Source organism: Oreochromis niloticus, linkage group LG23 (assembly GCF_001858045.2).
Source record: "Oreochromis niloticus isolate F11D_XX linkage group LG23, O_niloticus_UMD_NMBU, whole genome shotgun sequence".
NCBI lineage: Eukaryota > Metazoa > Chordata > Actinopteri > Cichliformes > Cichlidae > Oreochromis > Oreochromis niloticus.
This window is the reverse complement of record NC_031986.2, coordinates 16,689,831-16,709,403: the sequence shown is the minus strand read 5'-3', so window position 1 is coordinate 16,709,403 and position 19,573 is coordinate 16,689,831. Positions and strand designations below refer to the sequence as shown.

Here is a 19,573-nt window from a genome sequence, read left to right as displayed (position 1 = left end):
AACTGTATAAAACGTCAGGAACAAAGAATAGAAAAGGTGCCCATTTTTTATATGCCAAAAGAACCTACTTAAGTTTTATTTAACTTAAAAAAAATTTAAGCTCATTATAAACAGAATGATTTACAGTTAAGGATCACCCCAAGAAAAGACCAAAAGTGAAACAAATATTTGCCAGCCATTCTTTCTAAAAAGAAAACAAAAAACACCCTGGCCTTTTATGGTATCAGTGCACATTTTCATATAAGACCAGTGACAAAGCTGTTGCTCATAAAAACTTAAGCATGCTTCACTTCTTTATTTTAAGCCCATATATGGAACATAAAGAAGAACCACACAAACAGCGTTATAGAGATGTGATTAAAACAAAACACACAAAGAAAATGCACTGTCTTCCTTGAACTGGAGTCACCACTTACTACTTTATTGTTTACTTCCAAGGAACCAGACTTTGTAATATTTTAAAGTGGTCTTGAACAACACTTTAGACTTTCTGAAGGCTTTTAAAACGTTTTCTTTAGAAATTGGCTCCTTTTTATAATTCATTTTCAATCCAGTCTTTGTACCTGACCATTTTAGGTGATTTTTTTGTTTTGTTTTTTGTTTCAGTTCTGATTAAATCACTCATGGACAAAAGAAGATATGATAGCCAAAAAAACCTGTGAACAGCAAGTGATCAGTGTCTAAAAGTCATGTCCTTGTCCATTTACTGTTCACCAAAGCCTCATCAGTAGAAGGGTGGCTCTCAGCATCACAGTCTTGGCAGGTCTTGTTTTTTTTCTCCTTGCTTTCTCTTTGTCTCTCAGGTAGAGCGTTGTGCTGACTTTGCACCCTGCCCCACCTATGGACCAAGTCCTGATTTACCTGAGCTTCAGACTTCACACCTATTTCCCAGTCGCTTACTGACAGCATTTAAGAACTATTTGGAGTCTCCATTTTCCATCAGACCTTAGTCATCCATGTAGTGATAACCAGTCTCCCTAATCTCTGTGCTCTAGTTCTGTGCAATCCCTAGCAATGTTTTCCCATCTGTACCCCAGTGAAACTCTGTTTAAAAGGTGGCTGCAACTTACAAGAATAAGTCACAAGAATAAAAAATCTATCTACAGCAAATGAATGGTATCTGGAAGTCATGTCCTTAAAAATGTTATCGTGTTAGGGCTTTGTTGTGAATTTAGCTCTTGTTGTTTCATTCCTTGTGTGTCTCTGGTGATTTTGATCAACTGCAGGCTTCACTTGCCTCATTTATGGTCAGAGTTCATGATTCAATAAGAAAGAGACTGGACAAAAATTACATCCATGGAAGAGTTCTAAGAGAAAACCACTGCTGACCAAAAAGAACAAAGACTTAGACTTTTGAGTAAATATTCTGTGGACTGACAAGGCAAAAGTGAACTTTTAGGGAGGTTTTAAGTCCCGATAGATCTGATATGAATAGAAAAGCCAGCTATGAGTGACAAACTACGTTTGTGTGATGCTGTGATCATGTGGCATTAAGTTTCTGAAACACAAACAGAGAAGTGGTACATTTTCTTAGAACTGGTGCACTGGTGATGCAGGTGATGAGTTAAATGATTATATAAGGCGGTGCTGCTGAAATGTATAAAAATCAAAGTGGCAAGAACCAAGTGTTCTTTGTTCCAGTTTGACTGACTTGAACGTAACAGCGTGTCTCAGCTACACTCTGCTCATCTCGAGTCTTCGCTCCTCATTTGGTAAAAATGTTTTGTTTGTATAATAAAAATATGTACAATAAAAAAATTAAATTCTCAACAGGCTCATGTTCTATACCTCCAATGAAGTATAACAACCCTCTCCTGCCTCACTTTACCTACTTTTACAATCCAGACATGGGCTTAAAAACATGCTGACATTATCTGGGTTCTGTGAGCAAATCCTGCATGAGCTACATGCATGTACAGTTTGAGACCAGTCTTTATGTTAAATAATCTTTAATTTTCAAACTGACTTTGAGATGTTGCCTATTCAATCATGTAATTAATTTATTGTAATCTTTCACCAGCTTCAGAACATTTCACCTGCTGCTCCAGACGACCGACTTGTGCCTGAACCGCTGCAGGTTAACCAACCAACCAAACCAACCAACCAACCAACCAACCAACCAACCACTCATCAGTGAAACAAAAATAAGGTAAGTGTCCTGATTTGGTTTCATAAATTACTCATTTAACAGATACGTTTAGCAAGAATGCTGTGCTGGATGTCTTTTAGTGCAGGAAAGGTGATGAGATTCTTGATTTCAGTTTTATTCTTTTTAGATGTGCAGTACATCATTGTTATTACAGACCAAGCCAAACTATATGAGAGGAAAGCTCTCTGGTAGTTACATTTAAGATGATTTCATGTCTGAGTTGATGTTTAGGTTCTTGCACATTGTTTCATTGGGTAATGTAAAAATTTCAGGCTGGTTATCAATGTGTGAAAAGACAAAATCACAATTCTAATGAGTCTCACTATAAGACATTTAGATTCAACAGCAATAACTAAGATTATTAAACAATGAGGCCAACTAACAAAGTTAGATGGTCATCAGTGTAATTACACACAAGGCAACCAGAAACTACCTAAATAAATAAGTAAAATAAAATAAATACACACACACACACACACACACACACACACACACACACACACACACACACACACACACACACACACACACACACACACACACACACCTGTATTACAGAGCAGGGCATTCTCATTCCCAACTCATAACATACTGACGATTTGTCACATAGCATCGGTATGTTATGTGTTGGGATGAGAGCATGTTGTGCAGAGAGAGCTGCAGTCTCCAACATGATTGATTACTGCAGCTTTCAGTGACAATAGCTGACTGGGGCCACACGATGGCAGTAATGTAAAGGCTGGATGGGCATATTATTTGACAGCGATGAAAGGAGAGAGACGGCTTTGCTTTGGTACTTTTTAATTTGTGAACGCCACTCAGGAAGAAATAAAACAGAACAATAAAAACGCCCTGCGTGCAGAGAGTTCTACAAAAACTGCAATTTTAAAAGTGTTGTAATGTCACAATCTTACATAAACGTAAGCTATCACAATTTTTAAAATCTTCCTCAAACAAATATGTTGATAATGGTGACCAACACCACTACCTTTAGTTGAGCAAGTTCAATGTCACATAAAACTATGCTAACATTTACACTGATTATCACCGTAGTAATTGATTAGCTTATCAAAGTTAGAAAGAAAATAGACATCTCGCAGACACTGGCAGTTTTCCTATTAATGTTCCATCTGCTCTGTTTTGTCCCAACTCTTTTAATTTAGTTATCAAACTCTTCATATTTCTATCTGGTCATGCAGTCTTTTATTTAATTATATTAATTATAAGGTAATTATTACCCATACCATACTTTTCTCTGGCCTCTTGAACCCCCAAAACAACATCTGAAAAGCCGTTTTGTTTTGTTACTTCTGATCTTCCAGTCTCAGAAAGTATGCAGATAGCAAACACACTCAGAGGAAAACAGTCTCTCCTTTCTGAAACTACATTATTTGTGGTGTTTAATAAGAACACTATTTTCCTTTTTCTTCACCAGAGTATCATGAAGACTCCATTTGTCTGTTTGCTGCTGGGCCTGCTTTCTGCTGTGGAGCTGTCTGCAAGCCTGGACTTCTATCAGAAACATGTCATTGAAAACATGCAGCCAGATGAATGTACTACAGTGATGCAGACGAGACACATCAAAGGTCTTTTCGGTGGATGCAAAAAAGTAAACACATTTCTTCTGGGCGCACATCAAAAGGTCCAAGACATCTGTGCAGGTATCAGTGGACAAAAGATTGTTAACTTTAATGTTGTTGTGTGCAAGCATGATGATAGCAGTTTACATCCTAATTGTATATATGCAGGTCAAACCCTTGGCTTGGAAATTGTTGTTATACGGTGTAAAGATGGAGTGCCAGTCCACTTGGATAAAACAGTGCAAATTGGTTAAACTGTTCTGAATTGTTGATTTTGGCTACAATCTCATGTTATTGTTTTTATGATTTATCTTCAGCTTGCTTTAAAAAAATGAATAGTGAAAATGCAATAAAACATTTTGTTCTGCACTCCGGTATCTTACCTGGATTTGCAGACCTCAACTTGCCTTCTGTCTGCTGAATTGATCAAATAAACTTATTAACCAGCTTTCTGCCTCAGAGAATTACTGTCACTTAAAATTTTCATGATTTTTACAAATTGTATTTTCCCACCTAGATTCAAAGAGAAACTGTCTCACATTTAGTTCAGTAACATTAAATAGTGAAAAAATGAAAACAAAGATTATAATAATGAATGAATTTGCATGGATTTTTGAAGTCAAGGCTGATGTTTCCTGTACCATCTGTAACAGCTTCACTTTAAACATCTACATCCCTACATGTCAGGGAGAATACCTCAGAAAATGAAATATAATCTTTTGTAGAGTCACTACTTAGTGGGCAGAGGACAGTTATCACTTTGTTGGATGCTTTAAAGTCACATGTTCTTTATTTGCTGTATGTAGATTAACAGGATATTAACAGATTTACAGCTTTCATTAGACTTCATATGATAATCAACAGTGAAGTGTTTCTCTTGTCAGTGTTTATTTTGCTCATTGAATGATCTCTGTTCACATAATATTCTGAACTCATCTCATGTTTCTTTAAATAAGGCATCACTGGTCCAGCCTTCAAACTCTGAAAGAGTTACAGTTTCACCACTGAGCACTTTGAATGGTTATTCTTTTATTTAAAAGTATTTATTTCAGCTGCATCATCAATACCACAAAACACAGTGACTTCAACATTAGTTTATCAAAATACATTTAGAGGGAGACTAGGACTATCAAAATAAATTTGGAAATAGCACCAACTCCATGTCTCAGACAAGGAAACAAAAGCTTGACACTAGGATGGGGATAAACAAACATGGGAACACATGACGGACTGGGGATTCGAGGACAAAACACAAAGAGAAGGACATGGGAAACAGGTAAAGGAGACAAAACTCAGAGACAGGACTAAGACACAGAGAGAGGGAGAGACAAGACGGGCTGGGGACACTAAGGGGACACTGAAGACAGAACACAGAGACGAAGGCTATGACAGATGCGGTGTTACAACAAGACTGACATCCACAGGAGACACTGAGGACAAACAATAATCAGAAAATTCACAAACGCAAGAAAACGAAACTAGGAAACATCAGTTACTATAAGAATACAACAACAATGATTAAACAGGATTCAAAAGTCCACCAACACAAAACACTGGAACAAAGACCCAGAACCATGACACACAGACACTGACAGTGTTCTTGTTAATACTCTGCCTCCTCTGGATCTTCACTTTTAATTTAGTTAGCTAAAGTGGACTGCAGTCTTTCATTTATTGATATTATTAATAATTTACCCATATTAGACCCTTTCAGTCCACCTGAATCACACAAAACAACATGTTACAAGCTGTTTTGCTGCTTCCAGTGTCTCAGATCATATTCAAACAAGTGGCTGGCTCAGTGAATCTGAATTTAGTGCATGTTATGTCTCTCTGTTCAGATATAATGTTGTACTAATTTTTTTTCTTAATTCAAATAAGAGCAGTTATTGTTCATTTAATCAAACTCTGAATGAGCCACAAAGTATCTTGATGCATGCTCAATCATCCATGTAAGGAAATCCCCAAAACGTTGTCTGTTCATCTGGACATAGAGTTTTCATCAACTTTTTTGGGCGCCGCAAAGCAGTTTCACCTCAGAGCACCGTTCATGTTAACTTTTACACCACTTATTGAAGCTGCATCATCATTTCCATTGAGATAATGGGAACATTGTTACAAAAGAATACATGTACGTGTAATCAAAATAATGACAACACTGGTGTTTACTGACTGAGAAGATTAATTCAAACAGCATGCACTTAACTTACATTTAACTGCATGAAATACATTTACATTCATACACAGAACTGTGGCAGGACTCGGAGCTACCATAGGCTGGAGTATTGAGCTGGACCTAAGCCATCAGTGGGACTTCATTTACAGAAACACACACCACCAAACTTTTTGACTTATATGAACATCTTCTGGATACTCATTTTAGTAATGCCAAACACTGAAAACATTCCTATAAGGGAGAAGTAATCAGAAGAGTGGCAAATTGGTGTTTTTCCACTAATACCTTTTGCTCTAATAAATAGAATACCTCATTTTTTAACAAGTGGGTGGAGACAAAAGCAGTCAAGCTCAGGCTACAAGATTCAGACCACTTTGCAGATCACTGATGATACTTTTTAACCTAATTTTTTGGCAAGAAAGAATTAAACAAAACAACATATCTATTAGTTTGGGTGTTTTTTTTTTGTTTGTTTTTTTGCTTGGTCTCCTCTCAGTTTGTTCATTACGAAGCTGACAAGGATTTCTTTTTCAGTCTGTAACAGATAAATAATTTGAATGCCATGTTTTCTGTATTCTAAGCTATTGCAAGCTACTTGACTGCAACAAAAAAATGAGAAATATTAAAAACCTAAAGTACCAGCTTTGGATTAAACATTCACACAACATGAACATTCTTGCTTTTAATGCTGCAAATGACCAGAGAAGCAACAGCAAATGATGTCATTTTTAAAGACGTAATCATTTAGGCACTGTCTTTTCTCTGGCATTGCTCTATATGCTTGAGCTACCAGTGAAAGGGAGTCAAGCCCTTTTCTAACTTGTGTGTTTAGGATCATTAGGTCGCCCAGTATAATGTCCCTGGACTGTCCTTGTGGTGCTCTGTGCTGCACTGCATAGATGTTTTACGTTGGTGGATCAGAGCCCTTGGTCCCTTACCCACCTGACTCTGAGATTTAGAAAGATACACTAAAGGAATAAAAAGAGGCTAAAACACTCTGGGAGAAAGGTTGCCCACTAAACCTTGGATGCCAGATAGACCTGGAGATCAATTCAGTTTTGGGTCTGTTGGTCCATGAGGAGTTCTGGACATCTATACGACGTCTAAATGAAGTCCACAATTTGGACGCACAACCATGAACCAACTTGGACATAAATATGTTAAATGTTAAACATTTGAACTTTAATAATTTTTGTTTTTACAAATATCAACATTTTTGTCATCAACATGATATATATGAATACAGATTATTTAAAATTACGCATTATTATGTGTTTGCCTATTGATTTTTTCAGTTTTTTGTTTTTATTTTACATTTCACTATTTTTCTTTAACTGGTTTATTTATTTCAGTTAATCAGTTTATTTGTTTGTAACCAGGTTAAAACTGCCATTTATTAAAATGTCTTGAAATATTAAAAATATTGAAATCCATGTTAAATGTAAAATAATGATGTTCAAAGTATTGAGAAAAAAATTGGAATTCTTTGTAAAATGAGTACAATGTGTTTAATAAGTTTAAAAGATAAGATAATAAGTTTCCTTCCTTCCTAATGCGTCACTAAAACAAAAAGCCTACTCTATCAGGCAATATATTTATTAAAAACAGCACGGTGGCACGGTGGTTAGCACTGTTGCCGCACAGCAAGAAGGTCCTGAGTTCAATTCCACCATAAGGCCGGGGTCTTTCTGTGTGGAGTTTGCATGTTCTCCCCGTGTTTGCGTGGGTTCTCTCCGGGTACTCCGGCTTCCTCCCACCGTCCAAAGACATGCAGCTTGTGGGGATAGGTTAATTGGATAATCCAAATTGCCACTAGGTGTGAATGTGAGTGCGAATGATTGTCTGTCCCTGTATGTTAGCCCTGCGACAGACTGGCGACCTGTCCAGGGCGTACCCCGCCTCTCGCCCTATGACAGCTGGGATAGGCTCCAGTGCCCCCTGCGACCCTGAAAAGGATAAGCGGAAGCGAATGGATGGATGGAAGTTTAAAAGAGCATTTGCATTACATATGGTTCATTTTTACAAGTGTCCTGTTTTATTGTAAAGAGTTCATGATTATACGAGGAAGTGAATGTGGTTGTGCTCGGTAGCAGGACTTAGAGAAGTTGCGACGGAAAATATCAGAAGTTTGTTCAAGCGTGAATGCATGAACTGAACTATCTGCTTGACAAGTCTTTACTGATGCGCACATTTTGCAAGCTGCCTGTGAGAAGCTTGGGCATTTCTGCTTGAAATCCACTGTTGACTGTGCAGCTGATCACTTTTATTTTAGCCCAAGAGCCCGTGCCATCTTAGAGATGTCCACTGATCACTCTGCATTCCTTCACACAAAACTGTTATCATCTAGTCCCATTTCCAGGTAGGAAAGGGAGAAAAGTTTATCTAGCTACATCATCTTAATATTTAATATGAAAGGACATTTTAATAGTGGATTACCCATCATGCACATTCGGTCACTGAATTTCAAGTAATAATGTAAAAAAGATCATTTGCAATATCACCATGAAATTACAAAGACTCCATAATACGGCCCATACCCCGAAATTACAGGGTACTTACAGTGTGATTGTCTCATAGTTTCCGCAAAAACCTGGTTTGTTACCCGAAAATAACTGTAACTGCAGCGTACTTATGCCTTATTCGCAGGTTGTATTATGAAATGTTAAAAAAATGACATTCAGTTGGTTTGGTTTACTCCAGGCACAATTCTAGGTTCAAACGTTTAGGCGGCCTCAGCTCCCAATCATGATGTCATTACATGTAATGGCATGTAATTAATATTAACGGATTATGCTATTTGAAAATTTATTCAACCCTTTTCACATTTGCAAATTCAATTGGATGAACATTATAATGTTACCTTCAAAAGCAAGTGAATTAGTTGGATGACCTATCCTAGTTTCTAAGAATAATTCAGATCCCTGGGACACACAAACCTCTCCATGACGATAAGGTAGCGATTCACGGAGGGGTAATTCACAGTGAATAATCAGATTTCAATCTAATCTCCCCTTTTTAGGGGGGAGCCTTTAGTTATCAAAGCTGAGGAAAGGGCGTAGGCATTAAAAAACTTTAAGAATTATTTGTGGCAAAGCAGATAAGATGACAAACATGCACAACATTATTTCAGTCTCTTGATGCCATAGAGGCAGTACACCAAATCATTAAGCACTTAAAGTATCATTATTCAGTACAGACACTGGAAAATCATGCTTCCATAGACCTGTACATGAAGCAAACTGGTAATAGAGCTTTTTAATAATAAAGCCTTTGAATTCAGACACAGCACAGAGGATCATGTACCCCAGTTTCACGAGTGGAGTACAAGTTCGAGCCATGTTTAGTCCTGTAAAATGCTGCTATTCTTATCAATATGCTCTGTTTAGAATGTCCACTGACATTTTTTAATTGTGCGATTGTAAAGCATGCAAAGCAATCATTAAATACATGAAAAACTATTTTGTGAAAAATAACATTTGTTTTTCCAGCTTACTTCACTGTTCTCTCACCCTCAGTCCTCCTCACTGAACTAGAAACTAGAAATGAACAAAAATAGGATCTTTTAATAATTATTATTAGTGGGGGATCAACAGCAGCACAGCACACTGCTTAGTTATGTAAAATCATCATCAATGAATGTGGGTGAAAAAGAAGCTACAGATTTAAAATTTTTGGTGAATTTCACTGCATTGACACTTTTGCCTGCTCTGTCCCTTTCTTTCCCTCTCGATCCTCCTCTCTCAGTCTTTGTGCTGTCACTCAAAAGTTAAACATTTATAACAGTATTCAAACTGAACACAGGCTGTTGCTGGACATAGACAGGTAGCATCATTTTATTTGGATCTGGAGATGTACTTTAAACAAACATTAAATTGACCAGAATAGGAATATAATTTTTTTTTTATGCCTGTCCCGTTTGGTTCTTTAGCCATCAGAATTATTGTGGATCATCATGGCCTTGCCAAATTGGTCCATTTGATTGACCTTCATTATTATTATGTATTTATTTTATTTTCAGTTGTTACAGAAGGGACAGACATGACTGGGGGATAGGACAGGGAGAAAGAAAGAAAGATAGAAAGAGAGGGAGAGAAAGAAAAAGAGAGGGAAAGAGGCACTTTAAAAAAAAAATCACCCGGATCACCTGTTGAGAGAAGAAAAAACAGAAGAGAAAAAAAGCAAAAAAAAACCCACCATTGCAATAATCTAGCTAACAGTAAATAACAGTAGATACTAAATATTGAATGTTATTGTGCAGCACGCAGGACGGACAGCGCACAATGTGCTTTGAGGTAGCAGCCAAGAAAGGTGTAGTTTGTGTCTGTGAACACCCGTGTGCACACCTGTGTGGATCTGCGCGCTTGTATTCAAAATGTTTCTCCATGTAACGATCTGGTAGAGGGTGTAGAGAGCCATAGCCCCGTCCCCCAGGGCATGAAGCAGGCATGGAGGAGATCCAGGCCCTAGACATCCAGAGGCCCCAGAGTGCGAGAGCCCAAAGAGGACCATCGGAGGGGCAACCGTGCCACCCTCCTGGAAGGAGCTGAGGTGAGCCCCAGACAAGGGGTCACCTAGCAGCCACGGAGCAGAAGCCAGAGGGGCTGGAGTGACGTGCCCACGGGCTCTGTCGGCAGCCAGTTGTACCAGAGTGGACCGAGCCCCAGGCCCAGAGGCCCGAGGGCCACGGGCGCCAAGCCCCGCCAAGCAGCCACCAGGTGTGAGCCGGTACGTACCTGAGTACCCAGCCCTGCCCACCAAGAACCACCAACCACCGACAGAAGTGGGCACCGGCACCAGAGGTGAGGTTGAATACACAGACCGTCCTCTGGACGCCGTATAACGTGCCCACCCCCAAGGCCCTATCATTACACACTATCATGTGTAATGATAGTGTGAGTAATGTGGATGTCTAGGTTGTGGAATAAAATTGAGGCACAGGCGGCCAGAAGGGGACAGAGGGCAAGTGCCTCCCCTGCATCCTAGTGACACACCTGTATCTCAAGGCCCTGCATGTGTGGGCGGTTGTGGAAGAGGGAGGGAGTTGAGGATGGGGAGGGAAAGAAGGGAGGGGCAAGTAGCCCCTCCCTGGGGCCAGCTTCCCCGCTGACCCCAGCAGGCACCCCCGCTCTCTAGAATCCACAAAGGCCAGGGGGCCCAGGCGCAGAAAGGCTACCAGGCCAGTAAACCACGTCTGCCAGCACAGACCCTCTCCCAGCCCCGTTGCACACATGAGGAAAACACCATCTAAGAGCCACCAGAGCCCCTAACCAGGTCATGACCACAACCCCCGGGTTAGGCCCTCCAGGGAAAACATCCCTAGGGAATCCCCAGATGCCCTAAGCCCATCCCTACCCCCACCTCAACCACAATAGCTAAGGCGAGACCGAACTACAACCCCCCACCCCCACTAGGTGATGGAGCTGATCAAAGGAGCCCAGAGGGATTGAGCTAATGTGGTGGCAGAGACTGTATCAAGACTAATGTGATCTAAAGGAAAAAGGCACATATTCCATACAGCCATTACTTCAGTGTCTTGATGACATTAAGGCTTGGGTGTCTATTAACTTTTTAAAATTCAATGATAAAAAGACTGCGCTGATGGTTTTTGGTAGCCCCACTGAGACCCCCCATATGTATTTAGATAGCTTGGCCCAGTATAATAAGCCAACTGTCACAAACCTGGGGGTCATAGTGAACTCTGAACTGAAGCTTGACAGTCAGATTAAGGCAGTGATAAACTCAAGCTTCTTTCAGCTCAGGCAGCTGCTACAATAAAGCCAATTCTTTCACGGCAGCACTTTGAGACAGTTATCCATGCCACTGTTAGCACTCGGCTGGATTACTGTAATGCACTTTTTAAAGGGGTCAGTGCTTCATATGTTACTCATCTACAGAGTTGTCTTTTAACTGGCACTCGAACGTTTGAGCACATTGCCCCTATGTTAGCTTCACTTCACTGGCTGCCAATTTCTTTGAGGATTCATTTTAAAATTCTTTTATTTGGTTTTAAAGCCCTCCATGGCCTAGCCCCATCTTTTCTCTTTTCTCATATAAAGCTGCTACAGCCTTATATGCCCACCCGCTCTGTCAGGTCAGCTGATGCTGAAGGTACACAGGACTGAGCGTCAACTTAGAGGAGATCGTGCTTTTGCTGTTGCAGCTCCTAAACTGTGGAACAATCTGCCTTTAGAGATTAGACAGACCTCTTCTCTGCCTGTTTTTAAATCACTTCTGAAAACCCATCTCTTCACCCGGGCCTTTGACACCTTGTGAGATGTTAGTTTTAGTTTATTTGTATTTTAGTTGATTGTATGGTGTTTTATCTTGTTTTTTTTTTATATAGGGCTGTTTTAATTTTTATGTGTTTTATTTTTTGCTGTTTTGTTCTATTGATTTTAACTTATTTACTGTACAGCACTTTGGTCGTGTGCTGGGTATTTTAAAGTGCTTTATGAATGAAGTTGGATTGGATGATCCTTCACACCACAGCCACTCAATATTCATATTCCACAGGACACATTAACATGTCTCTTCAGCACATCTCATCATCACAACTCTCACCAGCTTATCAAGTTATCAAGAACTCTCTCCTCCCTTGTCCTCTGGCTATAGGTTTATTTTGCTACCAAGAGTTTTGTTTGAACCCACGTGGACATTTGTCCATTGGATCTTAAGTCCAACGCCTTCACCACTCGGCCATCCTGGTCCGACAGAGTTGAGCTGTGAGGCAAACGGTAAAATTCTTAATCATAGCATCAAAATGCTTTTACAAAGTTATATATGAATAAAAATAAATCCTAGTAACAGGGCAGTGTTGCTTTGACAGAGAGAACAAAGTGTGCAACAGCTTTTATTTAAAAACTAGGTTTGTGCAGTTTGGAGACTACAAGGTAAAAATATAAAAATAATGCATTACGGCATCAACAAAAGGCCTGTTCCTCACAGCCACACTGACCCAAACACGCCTGTCAGACATTAGTTAAAGTTTTAAAATGACTTTTTTTCATAGTAGTACAAATAAAATGATACATTTTTGTTTGTTTGTTTTTAACAGCTCAGTGTTGGATTAACAGAGAGCACACAGTCTGTTAAAATCGTTTCAAGTAAAAGATTTTTCCCATTTAAAAACTTCAACTAAAACATAACAAATAAAAAATACAAGAATATACTTTGATTGTAAATCTCCACATATCAGCAGATTTTCTTGTGTAACCTCTACTTTGTCCAGAAAGTAAAGTGAGGATTATTGGTGGTGTATTTTTGTCATCCTGAAGCTTTCAGACACATGACGTCACGCTGAGCTGAACCTCTGATCTACATCAGAAACATGAGAGTGTTTACAGGGAGCTGCAGGGATGATTGTAGTTTTCATTTATTAACTCTACACAAGCAAAGAATTACAAGCGTGGTTTTGAGGTTTTTCCTGAAGCTTTATCTCCACCGAGTGAGCATCGGCGCCCTCTGCAGTTTGTGTATTGAAGTGCAAAAGCTTACAGCACCTGGTATTCCCAGGCGGTCTCCCATCCAAGTACTGACCAGGCCCGACCCTGCTTAGCTTCCGAGATCAGACGAGATCGGGCGTGTTCAGGGTGGTATGGCCGTAAGCGAGAGAGAACTGTAGGAACAGCCTTTTTATACATGCTGTAACGACACACACTCCAAACGAAACAAATGTTTGAATTACAAAACACACTGTGTGCTCTCTGTCACTTTCACACTGTGCTGTAATCAACTAACATGTGTTATTATGAAGCTGTTACTGCGGGAAAAGCATTTTTGCAGCTCAATGTTGAAGCTGCAGTTAATAACGAATAGCTGCATGTTTTCGCTGTAATATATGAAATTTAGCACAATAATATATAATAAACTATGAGACATTTGCCACTTATAAAATGCCCTTTATATAGCAGCTCTCTCGCTTACGGCCATACCACCCTGAACACGCCCGATCTCGTCTGATCTCGGAAGCTAAGCAGGGTCGGGCCTGGTCAGTACTTGGATGGGAGACCGCCTGGGAATACCAGGTGCTGTAAGCTTTTGCACTTCGTCACACAGACTGCAGAGGGCGCTGCTGCTCATGTTTATGCTCACAGGCATGAAAAGTTACATTTCTGGGTAATAAAATCTTTTTTCTATATTTTTAACATGGGAATATTATATTTCCATCTTGTCTTCCAGAGTAATCGGATTAATGATAAGACAAAAGTAGAACAAGGAAAGAATAGGCCATGTATCTCACGTTTAAACAAAATTGATGTTTTTTGAAAATCTCACACAGATAAACATTTACAGGAAATTACTTTTCCTTCAAAACAAACATCAAAGAGTCTGTGGTTTTCTTTATTAATTGTACTTGAGCAGAAGCTGTAAAGGAAAATTTCCATTATTCTAATTTAAAGTGTTTAAGTTCTTAAGCATATGCTTAGTTGTGACACTGTAATAGACTGTTCAGTGGAAGTTTCTAAACTAGATGAACTTATTTCAGCCTCATTAGTTGAAGAAGACAACTCCCTATTGCATGCATAATATACCACTGAAATTTATAGAACAGCTTTCAAAAACAAGTTTGAAGTTATTTAGGATTTTCTCAAATGCACACAGTGCCAAAAGCATACACACAGTCAAATCTTTTCATATGAGGTGCTGAAGGTTCTGAACCTCATAACTCAACAAGCCCTATTAACTTCTCATTAGTGATCATGGCTGACTACAAGTGTTAGCTTCTCTTCGCAGCATAAAAAGGATTAGCTTAAAACCACTTGTTGGATTGACCAATATTTAGAACAACGGAAAGTCCAAGGAACTCACTGTAAACCATTTTAAGCCATTTTTATACACTTACAGATTCGCTTCAAACAATCGTTTGTAATTACAAGTTGTTTGGATATGTTACCACTTTGCCAAGGTCTGGAAGAAGACCCAAAGAGTCCCCCTTAGATCAGAGGGAATTTGTTATTACTGTGAACTGAGGATCCCAACCACTTCTGGAAAGAAAGCTAGACAATGACTGAGCTATATGGCCACAATGACAACAGTATGTTTGGTGCATCAAAGGTGATCCTTTGAAATCTGAGAACACTGCACCAGATGTTAAGCATGGTGGTGGTAGGATCATGCTCTGGGGCTGATTTCCTGGATGGAATAATAAAGAAGTAGGACTAGTAAAGTGAGTTTACAATCAAACATTGAAACTGATATATCAGAGATAGAAAACTTCTATATTCAATGTTATGCCAAATCCTCAACTTATTAGTAAAAGAAAACAACTTTCATTATAAAATATGTTCTGATGACATTCACATGGATTTGATTTACACATCAGAGGCTTGGTCAAGTAAATGAACATGAAATAAAGAGCAGAAAACACTGCATGAGAAATAATTCAAAACATGACTTTCCGTGAAACCGTGCTGTCACACTGTGGCTAAACTGAGGGTTTGTCAACAGTCTGATGACACTGCATCACAGAATTTTCGCTAACCACTTTCTTCTTTTCATGACCACAACTCAGCACCTTATGAGTGTTTGCAGCCTGGTAATGCACCGTGTGCCAAAACTGTGAACAACTGAATCTGTTCTGAGAGCAGAAGAAACTTCTATAAATGCAAAAACTCTAGATGTTATCACACTAACAACATATGTTATAATGCAATCTTTGTGTAATGTAAAACTCTGAAGTCAAACCTATAAATGGCTGTTTTTGACACCTTTTGAGTTTACCTTCATTAATTTCACTTTTACAAACTGCTTATTTTTCCTTGTTTGGTGTCATTCTTTTCAGCACAACAGGACAAATAAGAATTTACAGTTATTATTTCATTCTGACTGTATTTTGATAGACACACACACACACACACACACACACACACACACACACACACACACACACACACACACACACACACACACACACACACACAAAGCTACACTACACAGTCAAAAAATTCCAGAAATCTCTCAAATCTCAAAACTTGCTGTCAATGTCGCTGTTCTTTCTTTTGCCTTCACTCCAAGAACCCTTTTCCATAGCAAATGCCACATGCTGTCATATAATTTTGGCTATCATGCTGCATTTCCGCCCCCCAATAGGAAATTGAAGTTGTGTTTTATTTTAATTTTTCCTTAGAAGATGCAGTTTTACTGTTTCTTCCTGCACTAAAGGTGATTTTCAAAACTGGTATGTAGTTTGACGTCTGCATTTCTGACCCAAACTGAAACGAGACTCAGTGAGGGTTCGATGTCATCTTAAATCGATCACGTGATTTGGATGCTCTAGTTTGTCTGTAGACTATAGAGGGTAATACGTTCTCAGTTTATTGCTTCACACCAGACAGCCTCCTGTAATTCAGAAAGCACCTTTAATGCTTCAATACAAATTAAGAAAGTAAATAACAGCCAGATGCTGCTAATCAACTGCACTTGATTAACTGTTTACCAGCAAGTGTGAGCACCTCTACGAAAGCATAACATTTGACAGTTAACACAATTATCATTATCTTCCCAGGAATCATGTCCCAGAAAATTCACGCCAGGGTCAAACTGTGCAATGGTCAGAAAAAGCTCAAAAATCCAAGGTTACATCTCAGACTCTACAGGCCTCAGTTAGCATGTTAAATGTTAAAGTCCATGACAGTACAATTAGAAAAAGGTTGAATAAGTGTGGCTTGTGTAGGTGTAGGTTGTCTGTTTTACTGCAATATTAGCGACGTGTGGGTGTTGTTGTGTGCCTTGTATCGGAGCTTTGCTCGTAAGACTCATCAATCGTGCTGTGGGAGAATCTGATACAAAGGCAGACATCATGATGCCACTTTTGGGAAATGGGGAGTCACAGTATGAAAACATTATGGTGAAAGATTTAGTGTAGTTTTATCTGCCTTAGGGCAGATAAAAAGGGGGACTTGTAGGAATGTTTAGCTTATTTTAGAGTTTAGGAATGTGTTAGATAGGATATAGAATTGTGAGACACTGACACTGCCCTGGATATAAATAAAGGCCTGACTGTGTCATGAACTTAGGAGTAGATTTTAGGAGACCCTCCCCCAGTTGAACTGTGAAAGTAAGACAAAGAGGAGTTAATGCTGAGTGGAAATTCCCCAGAGGATACCTGTGTGGGGGTCTCAACATTTGTAACTGGATAACTGTGGTCTGGAAGGGAGATGGACTTTTATGACCGGGAGGAAGTCACGTACACAGAGACACACACAGTGCTTAAACTGTTACACTCATATATCCACATGCACACTCACTCACGTGCACTCACATAGACACGCGAGTACGCGCACACACAGGCGCTCACGTGCTCATGCATACACACAGACACACAGAGTTTGCAGCACACCATGGGGGTTTTATGATAGGGTCGCTTCTACAAAACTGCGTTTCACAGACAAAGGAGGGAAGATTTTGCAGAGGGACACCGGCCTGGCAAGTCTTCCCTTCTAGAAGGTGCATGCTTAAATGAAGATGAATAAAGATGAATACAGGTTTTGTGAAATAACTACTGAGTTCCGGTGCCATCTCTGGATGCCTTGAGGAATAAAAGAACCAGGGTGAAACTGATTTTTTAACACTTGTTTGGAAGGATGGCAAGGAGAAAGTCTCTTCTCTCTAAAAAGAGCACGACGGCATGGCTGCAAGTTTGTTAGCAAAGTTGCAAAGCATACCAGCACAAACACCTCATACTAGCTGTCAGCATGTGGTGAAAATGTGAGTTTTCCATGAACTCCCCTGTATACCAAGTACTCTATAGTCAAAGGTGTGTTTCGATGTACTGCAGCAGGGTAAAGTTCCCAAGCACATCAGCAGAGCTGCAACAGAATGGCTAAAAAAGACAAGAATCGAGGTGTTGCAATGGCCCGGTCACAGTCCAGACCTCAACCTAAAATTCAGTGCAGGGAACTTAAGATAGCTGTACATAAATAAATGTCACAAACTTCAATGATCTGAAGAAACAATGTAAAGAAGAGTGAGCCAAACATCATTGTGAAACACTGATAGTCATACAGAAACAGTTTGGTGACGCTATTGCTGCTGAAAGGTGGCTGTACAAATGACTGAATCATGGAGTGTTCTTAGTTTTTCAGAGTACGCTATAGATTCCTATGAAAACAATCTTTTCCACATGACTGTATGTTTGTTTATTTTCTTCTGACTGTGCTATGAGGATTAAGTTAGGATTTTCTTAACAGTGCAGCAGCAGCTTGAGAATGCTGCTTGGTTAACAGGAAGTTTTAAAAGACCTGATCAAATGTCTTACTGGAAATGTTTGATATCTTCAGTCAGCTCAGTGCAGGTTTCCCCAACCTGTGTTTGAATTCAGACTTTACATGACAGCATTGACTTGCTGCTTAATTAAAAAAAAACTAGTTCAAGGTGTCCTGCATATATGATACAGTGGTCCCTTGCTATAACGCGGCCTCGCTTTGTCGCAGATTTTTTTGTTTGTTTTTGTGCAATTTTACATGCTTTTTTTTTATACAGTACATTGTGTTCTGCGTCCTGATCAGCTGTCAAATTTACATAAATCTTCGATCGCTAGCAGTGTGACTCTGAAGTGCTGTACTGTGTGTTTGTAAGTTTTCTCCCCAACAAACACAATAATAATGTGGAATAAACGTTTTGCATCGGCAAAGGCAACCGCGGGTGCCTTTGGTTTCATTCTATAATACTGGACTTATTTTTCTACGAAGGTTTGAACTGTGATTGCAGCCATTCCCCAACTCTCTGTGAATGGTACTCATGGCCACTGATCAGTCGGCTTTGATCAGTGGTTGTTGATCAATGGTGATGAGAATTTGCATAATGATGATGGAACTGACCTCCCAGCCCATCATTCCTTCAGTGGTGCTAGTTTCAGTCATTATGCAAATGTACTGTTTATAAGATGGGGAAACCTGCAGTCAGCTAGAGAGAAGAGACTTTCTCCTTGCAACCCTTCCAAACAAGCCACACTTATTCACCCTTTTTCTAATTGTACTGTCATGGACTTTAACATTTAACATGTTAACTGAGGCCATCAAGAGAGAAAAGTGTGAAAATATTCATGCGTGTCTGAGAAAAGTGTATAAAGTGTGTAGTGAGGAGTTTTACATCCTTAAAACATCTACAAAAACTGTAAAAAATAAAGTTGGCTACTTCGCGGATTTCACCTAATGAGGGTTATTTCAACTCCCATTGCTGATAAACGAGGGACCACTGTATATATTTTTTTCTTATCTGAAGTTATTCTTTTTCGAACAAAACTCAAAACACAGCCTAATAAATCTTCAACTTATATAAGATGTCTGGCTCCGCCTGTCCCGTTTGGTTCTTTAGCCATCAGAATTATTGTGGATCATCATGGCCTTGCCAAATTGGTCCATTTGATTGACCTTCATTATTATTATGTATTTATTTTATTTTCAGTTGTTACAGAAGGGACAGACATGACTGGGGGATAGGACAGGGAGAAAGAAAGAAAGATAGAAAGAGAGGGAGAGAAAGAAAAAGAGAGGGAAAGAGGCACTTTAAAAAAAAAATCACCCGGATCACCTGTTGAGAGAAGAAAAAACAGAAGAGAAAAAAAGCAAAAAAAAACCCACCATTGCAATAATCTAGCTAACAGTAAATAACAGTAGATACTAAATATTGAATGTTATTGTGCAGCACGCAGGACGGACAGCGCACAAT

General features: G+C 39.3%; 2 protein-coding genes and 2 non-coding genes across 6 annotated transcripts in view; 2 read left to right on the top strand and 2 right to left on the bottom strand.

Annotated features, from left to right (window-relative positions):
* The window catches only part of nfkbiz (nuclear factor of kappa light polypeptide gene enhancer in B-cells inhibitor, zeta), a 692,084-nt gene that overhangs the window by 130,949 nt on the left and 541,562 nt on the right, over window positions 1-19,573 (bottom strand). The gene's annotated exons all lie outside the window — the stretch shown is intronic.
* Window positions 1-19,573, top strand: part of LOC109200954 (angiogenin-1-like) — a 132,545-nt gene that overhangs the window by 85,051 nt on the left and 27,921 nt on the right. The window lies entirely within an intron of this gene.
* LOC112844019 (5S ribosomal RNA) lies at window positions 13,393-13,511 on the bottom strand. The gene has a single exon (XR_003216574.1). It is a non-coding gene; the product is annotated as a 5S ribosomal RNA (ribosomal RNA).
* On the top strand, window positions 13,823-13,941 carry LOC112844017 (5S ribosomal RNA). Its single transcript, XR_003216572.1, has one exon. It is a non-coding gene; the product is annotated as a 5S ribosomal RNA (ribosomal RNA).